Here is a 12,773-nt window from a genome sequence, read left to right as displayed (position 1 = left end):
GCAACAGGGACAAGGAAGGCCCAGAGAGGACATTCACCCAGGCCTCCATTCAAAGGACCTCTAAACATTTTAGCCTTTAAAATTGACTTTATTGTGATAATGACATTCAAAAAAGTAGTAAGAAGCACCATAAGCCTATTATTACCCAGCTTCAATAATGATCATCAACATGGTTTTATCTAACTTTTTTTTGTTGTTCCAGAGTATGTTTAAGAAAATACCAAATGTGGGGCACCTGGGTGGCTCAGTCGGCTAGGCATCCGACTTCAGCTCAGGTCATGATCACATGGCTTGTGGGTTCAAGCCCCGGATTGGTCTCTGTGCTGACAGCTCAGAGCCTGGAGCCTACTTCTGATTCTGTCTCCCTCTCTCTCTGCTCCTCCCCTGTTCACTCTCTCTCTCTCTCTCTCTCAAAAAATGAATAAACATTAAAAAAATTTTTTTTAAAGAAAATACCAAACGTGATAAAATTCAGTCTTTTGGTATTACTTCCAAATAAGTCTGCATTTAAAGCCACCACTAATGAGAATACAAAAAGATGTAAGATGTCAACAAACAATTCTATACTAGAGTTCCATTCCTGGGCCACCTGCCTCTAGTGTACTGTGAATTAATATCATCTCTAAATTCAGTGATTCATATTTTGTGACCATACTGCATTGGGTTTTTGTGTTAACAGCAAATAACTTTTTAAATGTTAACATTTAAAGGTTATTGCAACTATGTTTTTGCATCTCTTGATTTTACCAGGGTGCCAGAAACTTTCAGGCAGAGAAAGGAAAAAAGAAAAGAAACAAAAAGTGATCAAGGGCTCTCTGAACCTCTGAAACTTCCTATCCTCAAAGAAAAATTCAATATGCATTAAATTCAGTGAAATGATACTGTTAATACCAAAAATTTGTTGAGTGTTTACTATATGTCCAGCATTCTACCATGCCCTTGAGAAGAAAACTCCATGAATGTGGAGTATGCCTTATTCATCTATGTCCACTCCACAGTGCTTTGTATACAGGAAGTTCCTAGTCAATATATGTCTGTTGGAGTCATCTCTAACCATTTCAAAAGACATAAAGCCAGAGGCACATATGGAAAATGAGAGAAGGGTGGAGATTAGTTATTGGCAGTCCAAAGGTAGCAACTTATTTTGAGAAACTATTCCCTTCCCTTTTCTCCAGTTAGCCTATGGCAGTTAGTTACTGTCTTTTTAAATCATTTCGGAGTTCCCCTAACCCAGGGACACACAACAATTGCTTCTTTTTGCTGTGGTTTCACATTAATCTAATAAATAGATGCAGAGCTCTTTAATTTACATTCTAAAAGTATGCAGTCATCAGTTGGCCCTGTCTCTCCAGAAAGCAGGGCTCCCTTTGGGAACCTCAGGCCTTAAGGCTGTAGCCTGAGATTCTTGTGGGAGAGGGTTGGCCCAGAATACAAAGGATGAGGTGAAGAAAGAGTTAATACATTACAGGGGTGGCTGAGTCCATCCCAAAGCAGAGGCTGGTACAGTTCATTTTCTATACGATTCTATTTTTTCTGCACTAATTCACTGTCATTATCATATCCAGACAAGCACCCCATGCTTCATTTACTGACATTAATTAATTCCCACCCCTTCCCTTTTATCTTATTTTAAACGAGTGAAGGGGGAAATATCCCATTCTTCTACGGAAAGAATATAGGTTTAATAGTAGCGGGCAGCTGTCTTTCTCTAGTGCAGATGAGAAAAGAGAAGCACACACCAGCTCATTGGAGAGCTCACTAGACCATGGCCGTGGCTCCACCTTTCACCTCCTGTCACTACCCTCAACCTACACCCCCACTCCCAGCCTCTTCCCATCTTCAAACTCAATGTTCCGATACTACCTCCTTACATGCACTGAATTACAAAGAGTAGTGATGGGAGAGAATGGCCAACCTTGGACACATGTCCCCTCACAAAAGGAAGATACCCAGTCATGACCAAGGAGCAAAAATCACATTTTTCAGCTCTGCGCTGAAAACCCACAGCTTCACCACGTGGCCTAATGACGCTAACTGGAGACATCTCTGAATGTCCTGCCCATCTCTCAAATGGGTAGGCCAAAGGGCTAAAGAGCTGAGTTAAATTGAAACACCTAACTGTTCCTATTAGAAACACTCTTCTGTGAATGCGTGTGTGTTTCCCCTGTCATTTGCTCCATAAATGAATTACATAATTCCCCCTCTGTATTATTTATTATTATCTATTATTAAAGTCTGTGGCACTAATGTATTATTCAGCAGCTGTATTAACACTCTGCATTCCTGGCATTCTACCTGTATTAATAATTCTGCCTCGTGAATCCAGATAGAAATGTATCTCCGTGATGGGTTTTTTGGTGGGGAGGGGGGGGGGGGAGAATTGTCAAACAATATGCCTTGGTTCATATAAAGAACAATTTGGCCTTTCCTCAAAAGGAGGCTTACACTGGAAAATCCACCCGGCACAGGAAAATCCACATAACACAAGTCATGAGCTAAAACTGCCACAATTTATTTCCTATGCTTGGCAAGCCACACTTCTCTGGGCCTTGATTTCCCCATTTACAAAATGGAATTGTTGGGTGAGATGAACTCTGGGATACCTTTTAAAAGCTCTAGAGTTCTGCCTACACAGAGTTAAGCCAGTGAGTTCCACACCTTCCTCTCTCACCTGGAATTTCTCAAGGTATAGAACATGGAACAATATGAATTCTAATTGTGCCTGAATTTTCTTACTTTCTCCACACCATGGGAAAGGGGTAAAACAAAACTTTGGTGTCTTTCATCTGCATAGCATGGCTAAGAATCTCCCTTTGTATGAATTAAATATCTTGGTAAATTATTTAAAAAGATATAACCAAGAGCCAGGTTTGGGGGAAATAAAGAACACAGTTTAAATAGCAAGGATTATTATGAGTTGATTTGTTGGATTCTCTCTTGGAATGCTCCAACAACTTGCAGTTGGCAGAAAGCTCTAGCTCATCCTTTCTGTAGCTAAGTCTCCATGATGATGGCAATAAGAAAATCTCAGTTGTGACATGAAACCAACTACCAGAAATATGAAACACAGAATTTAGGAGGCTCACTAATTCATTCCCAACAAGGAATTCCAAGCAGCAGGTTTACTGTAAATGTAACTTTCCTCCTAAAGATTCAGGGGTTCTAGATACATTTAGTTCTTTTGCTTAAGCCAAAGTCTGGATGTGGCCATTTTTATGATTACTAGCTCATGATCTTTTAGTGAGATCATTTTTCCTAGGATCACTGGAAATAGCCTTTGACATAGGGATTGGAAAATAGAATTTTGCACATTAAGAACTTAAAAAAATAGGGGTGCCTGGGTGGCTCAGTCAGTTAGGCATCCGACTTCAGCGCAGATCATGATCTCACAGTTCATGAGTTTGAGCCCCTTGTCAGACTCTGTTCTGACAGCTCAGAGCCTGGAGCCTGCTTCAGACTCTGTGTCTCCCTCTGTCTGTCCTACCCCACTTGCACTGTCTCTGCCTCTCAAAAAGTGAATAAGTGTTTTAAAAAATGTTAAAAAAAAAAAAAGAACTTAAAAAAATGAACTTACGGGGAAAGGAGAAGGTGTCTAAGAGGCTGGGAGTAGAGGAAGGGAGGTGGATAATAGAACACATCAAAGAGGGACAAAGACCCAGAATGACATAAAATAAGGAGAGTATGGTAACATCTAAACTGGAATACATTATAGATCACACTATAGGTTACTATCAATGCAAAGCATGAGAAATGACATTAAAAGGAGTAAAGGGCCAATGCTGACTAATTATGAAACCTGCCACTCTAACACTTGTCTCTTGAAACAGTTAAGAAACTTCATTCAAATTATCTCAAGGTTATCCACAGGAACAAATCCAGAAGGTCACTATGTTTGTAGTCGTGTTATCTATTCTTTTTGTCAAAAGAGAACAAGTCTAAAAATATGAGCAATCAAATCAGTAGGTCTAAAGTCCTTGTTGAAGTACATGGGACACATAGCAAAGAATATAATAGACTTTTGAATCTGTCCATCAGGAAATCCATTGACAGGCATTTATGGAGGGCTTACAGTATGCCCAGCACTGCTCAGTCCTGATAGCAATTCAAGGAGCTTGGGAGAGAGGGGAAGGTCTAGCCCCAGCTATTTCATTGTCTCCTTTTGTGAACTCAAACAAAACATACAATCTAGTTTGACAATATTTATTAAGCCTCTGTTATAAGATAGGCATGACCCTGGGTATACAAGAAATCCAAGAAGTAGCAAGGCTAACTCTCTGCCTCAATCAGACAGATCAGGGGAATAATAAACAACCATGTATTTAACACTTAGACATATCATAGAACAAAGCCTTTGAATAGCCTTGGTGTCCTGATCTATAGAATGGAAATAATACCAATTAACAAGAGTATACCAGCTATTTGAACTTTGGAGTTTGGGACGAGAAATAGCAGTCCACTGACATAAATATATCCAAAGTTTTGCATTTGTGGGAGATGGGATGAGTTCTTTGCTCAAAACTCAATGTTTTTTATTGGGATTATACAATATATAGTTCTCTCTGTTTCATAGGGCTCACCTTAACCTTTGGTGGAATCTGATATAAAGAATCATTTTATCATCTTGTTTACATACATAATTATCTTACTCAAGTGATTCAAGCTCTGGGGAAATAAAGGGTGGGGGAGACACCTTAAAAAGTTGAAGGGAAGCTCAAGAAACAAATATTTCCTAAAAGAATGCTACAATATAAAAGTAAGAGTCAAGGGGCAGAATGAGCAAAATATCAGAGGTCTCTGGAGGCCCTTGGGAGAAATCCCTTTCCTCTTGGTGGCAACAACCTGAACTGAACATTCTTACATTCTTCTCTATAGAAAAGTCTCCAGTATTCTTGCTATGAAGACAGAACACCTCGAAGGCCACTTTCTCTGTGTGACTCTACTACCTGATACTCAAATTGCCCCTTCTCCAGTATTTTCCTCACTCTTCTCTTTATCTACCTTATAACTGATCACTCTAGTTCATTCTCTTATGGCATCTCTTGGCACACTTTTTCCTTTGTGTGTGTAGGTATGTGCATACACACACACACACACATATACATAGATACACACCCCCCCACACACACACACATATATATTTAATAGCTATCTTAGTCTATGGGAATATCTCTTCCTACCCCACAATAGGAACCTATAAGGAGCTTGTTTGTGTCCACCCTTTGCTTTTTGTCCTGGTTCAGGTTTGGCAATTCCATTTCAGCACTTGTCTCAAGAAGGACAGCAAAAAAATACCAAGATAGAACAGCTTTAACTAAGCTCTAACTCTCTTATTACAGGTTATGGGCAACCCAGTGTAAAGAGGAAAAGTATAAAGAATGCAGATCACTTCTCTTATCTGTGCAATTCAAAACACATTGCAGTCATCCATCTTGATGGTCAAAACCCGCAGACTTTGCCTGGACTCTACTGTTCTGGTGGGTTTCCATGACAACAGATGAACCAACCCCAAAAGACTTTGCTGCCACCTCTCTCATCACCAGAATCAATACAAATTCCTCCTCTAGCAGGTCTTTCCTTCCTTCTCACTGGGAGATAATTCTTCAGTGAAAGCTAACAATTTTTGCAGGTGGGGGTAAAGGAATTCTGAAACATGAAAGAAGAATAAATAATCCTATCATATCCACTGTGATATAAAACAGTTGAGTATTTGATAAGAGTGGCCAACCATACTGCAAGTCAGTTAAGATTCATTTTGCACAGAGTCTATCACTCACTAACAAAGTGTTGATTGTTACATAATTTTTCTGCCAACCCTGCCTCCCTCTCACCTATGAACCCTGAGTTTAGGTGAAAACTCATTTTATTGGTTCTATTTACCCTACACTCACAAAAACCAAAATGTCACGGTAGACTTATATAGGTGTTTCTTCCTTTGGCCTTCTAACCTCCTGCCACTACCATCCTTGGGGAGAGAAACATAGATTGACAAGATCTCTAGTGACCTTCCCTTCTTGCCCAGTAAAAAGGCCACAAAGAGAAGTCACAAAGGAAAGACAACAGAGAGAGAAGATGGAACAGAAGATGGTGGGGGGAGAGGAGGGGTGAGCAAGTGAACAGACAACAATGAGAAAAAAGAGGAAGAGAAATATGCTGGCTCAGACAAACACATGAAAGGGAAGGAAATCCAGCTAAATACAGACTTGACTGGTCCTTATTTTAACCATATATCTTCTCCACTTCCTCTATAAAAGTAGGAATAGCATAGGAATGAGATGAAAAAGCAAAGCTACAAAATGTCTAAATGACAGAGAAAGAGACAGGTGAGGGAATACTATTACCTAAAGAATATATCCTGAGAATTAACATTTTTAGCTGACACTTATACATAGCTCCTAGGACATTGACTTGCATAAAGTGAACAAAAAATAGTCAATATATAGCCAATTATTTACCAGCAACTCAGGTCAATTATGAAAAATTGTCCAGGAAATCAGAATTATCTTATATTGTTAGAGATTCCTAGATGCCACCCAGGATTAAGACTCTGGAGCACTGACTTGGGAACTGAAGTTTTAACAAGTAGTCCTGGTAATTCTAATATTCTCTAAGGTTTCAAGGATGTTTCTCAAACCTTTACACCACCTGTGATTGAGTGCAATTACCTAATTACATTAAATTTGCAAAACATGCTTTTAAAAATTACTTTTATGTATTTATTGAAAAAAATTTATTTTATTATTAATTTTTGAGAGAGAGTGAGAGAGACAAAGCACGAGTGGGGGAGGGGCAGAGAGAGAGAGGGAGACAGAATCTGAAGCAGGCTTCAGGCTCCGAGCTGTCAGCACAGAGCCCAATGCTGATGCGGGGCTGGAACTCAGGAACCATGAGATCATGACCCGAACTGTGAGATCATGACCTGAGCCAAAGTCAGATGCTTAACCAACTGAGCCACCCAGGTGCCCCTTAAAAATTACTTTTAAAAGTGAGACATTGTACATACAACTATAATTGCTGCCACTATATGAGCAGATGGGTCTGTTATTATACCATAAGCCCCATGATAAAGTCCTTTCCCCCCCAAGTTTATTCTGTTAATATCTCAGAGTAACTAATACAGTCCAGTCTGTATAATTGTTTCCATAAAAATAGCATAAAATAATTACAAAAATCATCATATAGTCACACATTCAATTTATATAAAAATAATATTTGGAGCAAGATACAAAAGAAACAAAACTGTTAAGCTGCATAGTAGTTCACAAGTGATAGATTCCAAAATAAAACCCTGGAGCTCTCACTTAAAACTGCAGATTCTTAGGCATTCTAATTCAGTGGCTCAGAGAGATACTCACAGAGTGTATTTTAACCTGTTCAAGAGCCCAACTTCAGGAAATGCTTAGTATAACCTGGACCAGTTTAACTTTAATAGTTTATTCTTTTAAGTTTACTTACTTTGAGAGAGAGAGAGAAAGCAGGTAAGGGGCAGAGATAGAGAGGGAGAGAGAGAATCCCAAGAAGGCTCCACACTGTCAGCACAGAGCCCAATGTGGGGTTCTAGTCCACGAACCGTGAGATCATGACCTGAGCTGAAACCAAGAGCCAGAAGCCTGACTGACTGAGCCACCCAGGCACCCCTGACTTTAGTAGTTTAAATCACTACTTCTCAAAGTGTGGTCCCTCAGACCAGCTGTAATAGTATCACCTGAGGTTATTTTAGAAATACAAATTCTTGGGTCCCATCCCAGGTCTAATGATTCAGAAACTCTACAGGTGGGATCCAGTAGTCTATGGTTTAACAAGCTGTCCAGCTACAATTCATTCACATCAGCACTTAAAGTAGTGGTTCTCAACTTTAGAATGGCCTGGGAAGCTTTAGAAAATCCAGTGCCCAAACCACTTTTCAGACCAACTATGCCGCTTGGGGTGGAGGGAGGGGGTGGACATCAGTAATTTTTAAAGCCCTCCAGGTAATCCTCATGTGTAGCCATGGAAAACCACTGACTTACAGCAATACTGCTTTCTTCACTCATGAAACATGGGGATAGTCACACCCATTGTAACACACTGCTTTGTCATCAAAAAATTATTTACAATTATCTTGATTTTACTAACCTGCTTCGTTCACATCAACCATGTGGATGTTAGTGGTATGACAATGCTCACATCTCTGCATAGAGCTTGAGAGAGGAGGGAAAAGAGAGGTGCATCTACTTTGTTGTTAGATCAAGTTACTTACCTGAAATGATTTGAAAGTGGAAAGGGCTGAGTTTCGAAAATGTTCTTTCAGCTATGAGCACCTACCTCTAGATGAGAAACACACATAATGAAGCAGGGAAAGCTACCCTAGGTCTTCTTTTTCCAATCTGCCATCAACCCCATGATTATTTCCTCCATCAACCTGGATGAGTGGGCTGGGAGTCACTTACCCTTTCTTTAAATTGCCCCATTTGTGTCAAGGTTATTTTGTACAAAATGATAAGCATTACCCATTAATTCTTTTCTGCACCTCCCACATTTTTCCACAAGCCTAGGCTCTTAGAAAGGCTTTCTCTTTCTTCCTTCTAACTCCTTTAAAAAAGACCTTTAAGACATAGTTACCCTGTGGGTTTGACATGCTTTTCCATTCTCTGATCTCTGAGCCGACAGACAGCTAACTATTATCATAATAAAAATGAGTTATTATCATTCCCCTAAAAATATAATGGTGCCAAATCTTATATTTCCCTCCAGGTCCAGTTAAATGCCTCCTCCTCCATGAAGCGTTCCATGTCAGCCCCTCACAATACTAATAACATTCCTTTCTGTCAATTCCTATAATTATTTGTGTCTCTGCACTGCACTATCTAGCACTTAAGTGTACTGGCATGTACTGTTTTTAAGTTGTGTAATATAAAGTCATTTATTTTCTTCCAACTCGCTGGTAAACTTCCCAAGGGCAGACACCATACTTTCTAGTTCTATATCCCTCATATCCACAATGCAATTCTCGGCAAAAAGCACAGAGCAGAAATTCAATAAATATTTGACTATCCTTATACCTCTTTTATAGAACATCAAAAACGTTTAACCATTATTCTAGCTTCTCAGACACATTCTCCAAGTGAGAAAGCAAAACTAAGGTCAGCATCCTGTCTCTAATTTCAGTAAGTAAGTTGAGCTTAATTCTCACAGATCAGATAGCATATTGACTCAGTTGGGGGTGGGGGTGGGGCGTCCGTCCCTACCCTCATTCTTTCTAACACAATGTTTTGGAATTTATAAGAAAATTAAATACATTTCAGTTTCTGTAACTCAATAGTTGCCCTCATTATTGCCTTCAAGTTTCTGCTTTTGTACTTTTTAATCATTATTATAATTTAAGAACTATTTCTCAGATATATTTAAACATTTTTACCATAGAAACCATTACAAATCTTGAAATTCAATTTTAATAATTGAAAAGACATTTGTTCCTTATGGGTAGCATTTGCATTTTAAAGCTGGTCAAGGCTGAGGTAGTGTAGAATTTCAAAGCTGATTTGAATTGGTCATGAAACACATTAAATTTTCATTCTAAAAACAATACTGTATTTTGAGAAATCGTGCTCCCTTCTTTGGAGAAGCATAAGGCTTGGTGACTCACAGTATGAAAGCTACTAAGTGTATTTTAGAGAATAAATACATGTCATGCTCAAATATACAGTAAACTTACATTAAAGATTTTCATTGCATTTTTAGCATATAAATACATTTCCTTTTTTTTTTTAATTTCCTTAATGTTTATTCATTTTCAAGAGACAGAGAGAGACAGAGTGCAAACAGAGGTGGGGCAGAGAGAGAGGGAAACACAGAGTCCGAAGCAGGCTCCAGGCTCTGAGCTGTCAGCACACAGCTCGATGCGGGGCTCAAACTCATAAACTGTGAGATCTTGACCTGAGCCGAGGTCAGATGCTTAACTGACTGAGCCACCCAGGCGCCCCAGCATATACATACATTTCTATGCAAACGCAATCTATCCCCTTGATCTGCACATACACTTTCATAGCCATTGTAAACAGAAAGGTGCTTTAGAGAGGTATAAAATGTAGGATGAATGAGAAAAATCTCTTGTATGATTAACTGGGAGAAAGAGGACCCAAAGGTATTGGAAGTGATTCTCTAGACACCACAGGAAAAGCAATAGAAGAAAGAAAAAAACGGTGAACACCTATAAAAGGAATTACTTCCCTCCCCAGAGATACAAAAGAGGAGTTGGGTGATGCACGTACTTGAGGTGGAGAGTAGACCAGGGTACACAAGCCTACCCTTTGGATAGGCGTTGAGACTGAAGCACTCAGGAAGAAGTGGAGACAACCAAGGAAGGGCAGGGAAGCTATCCACAGAAAAAGTATACCCCAAGACCTCAAATACCAGACAAGAAAAGAAACATTGTATCTAGGGAGCTATGGAATATAAACAGATCTATTATCAACCACGAATTCCCAGTTACTACCTGAGTCAACACACTGGCATATTGCTATACAGATTTTTTGGTAATTACACTATTTAATAAAATTTTATTATAATAGTGCTTGTCCTGCATTTTGTATTTTCTCAGGGGTGCGGGGGATAAGTAAACTAATTCCAGAAAGAAATTTATATTATAAATCGATCGATTAAAAGTTATACCTGTTTCTGATGGAAGAAGTAGGCAACATTTAATTGGAAAGAAAAATCGTTTTCTGGGAATTACACTGGCTCTCAAAGTCATATCTATGAGAGAAGGTTATTTTTTTCCTAATTACTCTAACCATCTTCCCAATGCCCCCAGGTTTATAGAGCTACACTGGCCTTACCTCTATTCCCAGATCTGCACAGCCCAGAGCCTTTGCCCTGGGGCCCTCCCAACTTGGGGTGTCTTCTGCACTCTTAGCTCTTCCTTGTTATTCAAATTTCCGTTTAAATATCACCTCTGTGGAGAGAAATTCCCTCAACTAAACTAAAGCCTTCTCACTCACTATCCTTATATTAATTCTCTGGGTATCACTATTTCATGTTTCTTGTTTGTCTTCATAATCTTTTTCTTGCCCTAAAACAAACAAACAAACAAACAAAAAAACCCACCATCAAATGGAGATTAGTCTTGTCCTACCACTGTCTATCTACTACCCAGTACCGTCTACCCAGTACTGGGTGTGATTTGTTGTAACTTTCATAATTATTATAATGACTATTAGATCATTATCCCTATTATATCAAAGCAGTCTACTTTGGAATGATATTTACTATACCTTTAGTATCTACTCCCTTCCCTGCTTTATTTTTCTTAGTGGCACTAATCACTATGTGTCGCTATATTATGTATTTATTTATTCATTATATATCTCTTTAGCTAAGACATAAGCTTCTTTGTCTATTTGGCTTACCTTACTATCCCTTGTACCTAGAGCAGGTCCTGGCACATGATAGCAACTCAGCAAATTATTTTTGAATAAAACCAATAGTCACACCATGCTTCTTCTGCCCCTTTGTCTCCTCTAAGCAATGCACAAGCAACTCGCTGCTTTGCTGTTTGCCATTGAGTGCCTTCTTCTTGACCATGTCGTTGGCTCTGTGTTTGCCACCCTGGCTGCCCAGATGTTCTTGGCTGATTAAAGTGGAGATATTCAATATGGCTGAAATGTTCTTTGTCTTCCATATCCTTCATTGGTGGTAATTTGTAGGTTTGGCTACGCTGTATTAAACTCTTCAACTCTTATTCTAATTTTGTTCTCCCAAGTTACACACCTGGAGATAGTCATTCATGCCACAAGTGTTTCACTATCACTACCCACCTTGAGACGCTTAGAAGGGAGAAGAAAGAAGTGAGAGGAAAGCTTGGCAATACTCCAAAGTCACTTGGCTTTAGGAATCACAAAGCTGTTACCACGACATGCAACATGCTCTGGGTGAGATGGATTAATTCCCATCCAGAATCCTGGCCATGTCAAATGAACTTGCTCCTGTGTGATAACATACCTACTGGAAGCCTGCAGCACGTAGAGCACTATGCTGGCCTCTATGAGAGGTGCAGAATTAAACAGCATATGGACCTTACCTCCAACAGTTTATCATCCAGGAGGAAAGTGAACATGTGCAAAAATATGCTAATCAAAGGTCCATGCCTGTCCAAACCTCAATGTACCCCTCACACATGTCATCAGTTCCCCCAGTGTCATCCATGCAAACTCTATAAAGCAGCCCCTTTTAAGTCAGACACTGTAAGGGTTGAACTCTTGCTGCTAGGGATTAAATAGATATGAAGTCAATATTCTGTAGTTAGATTATCCCTAGAACAGTTATCTAAAAGTGTGATTCCCAGACTACCTATATCAATTATCTGGGGTATGTTACACCCACTGAATCAGAATCCCAGGGGTAGGCCTAAAGATTTGCATTTTAACACACATACCCCCAAGTGATTCTTCTAGATACTCATACTTGAGAACCATTGGACTAAGATTTATGCAGGATGTGACATTATTTCTGAACACAGTAAGTAAACCAGTACTTCACATACTGATGTAGTAGTATAATGGTGGCCTTTCAAACTGTTGCTACTGGTCACCAATCCTCCCTGTTTCTCTCTAGCAGCCCCTATGATATGGGAGCTTTCTACTATCTGTGCCTCCTTTAACAGTATGGCATGGGAACAAACTTGGCAACTACCAATTCCAGCTCTTAGCAACCGAATGCACAATTTTGAGCTGATTTTCTGAGGTGAAGGAAAAGATCATGGATGGATATTAAGCACAGAGATATGACTGCCATTAATC

At 39.4% G+C, this 12,773-nt stretch overlaps 1 protein-coding gene across 7 annotated transcripts in view; it reads right to left on the bottom strand.

The window, feature by feature from the left end:
• The window catches only part of NRXN3 (neurexin 3), a 1,671,444-nt gene that overhangs the window by 1,266,588 nt on the left and 392,083 nt on the right, over positions 1-12,773 (bottom strand). The window lies entirely within an intron of this gene.

The sequence above is a fragment of the Felis catus genome, chromosome B3, assembly GCF_018350175.1.
Source record: "Felis catus isolate Fca126 chromosome B3, F.catus_Fca126_mat1.0, whole genome shotgun sequence".
In the NCBI taxonomy this organism is placed as follows: Eukaryota; Metazoa; Chordata; class Mammalia; order Carnivora; family Felidae; genus Felis; species Felis catus.
Note: the sequence above shows the minus strand (reverse complement) of the source record. Positions and strands in the feature narration are given on the sequence as shown.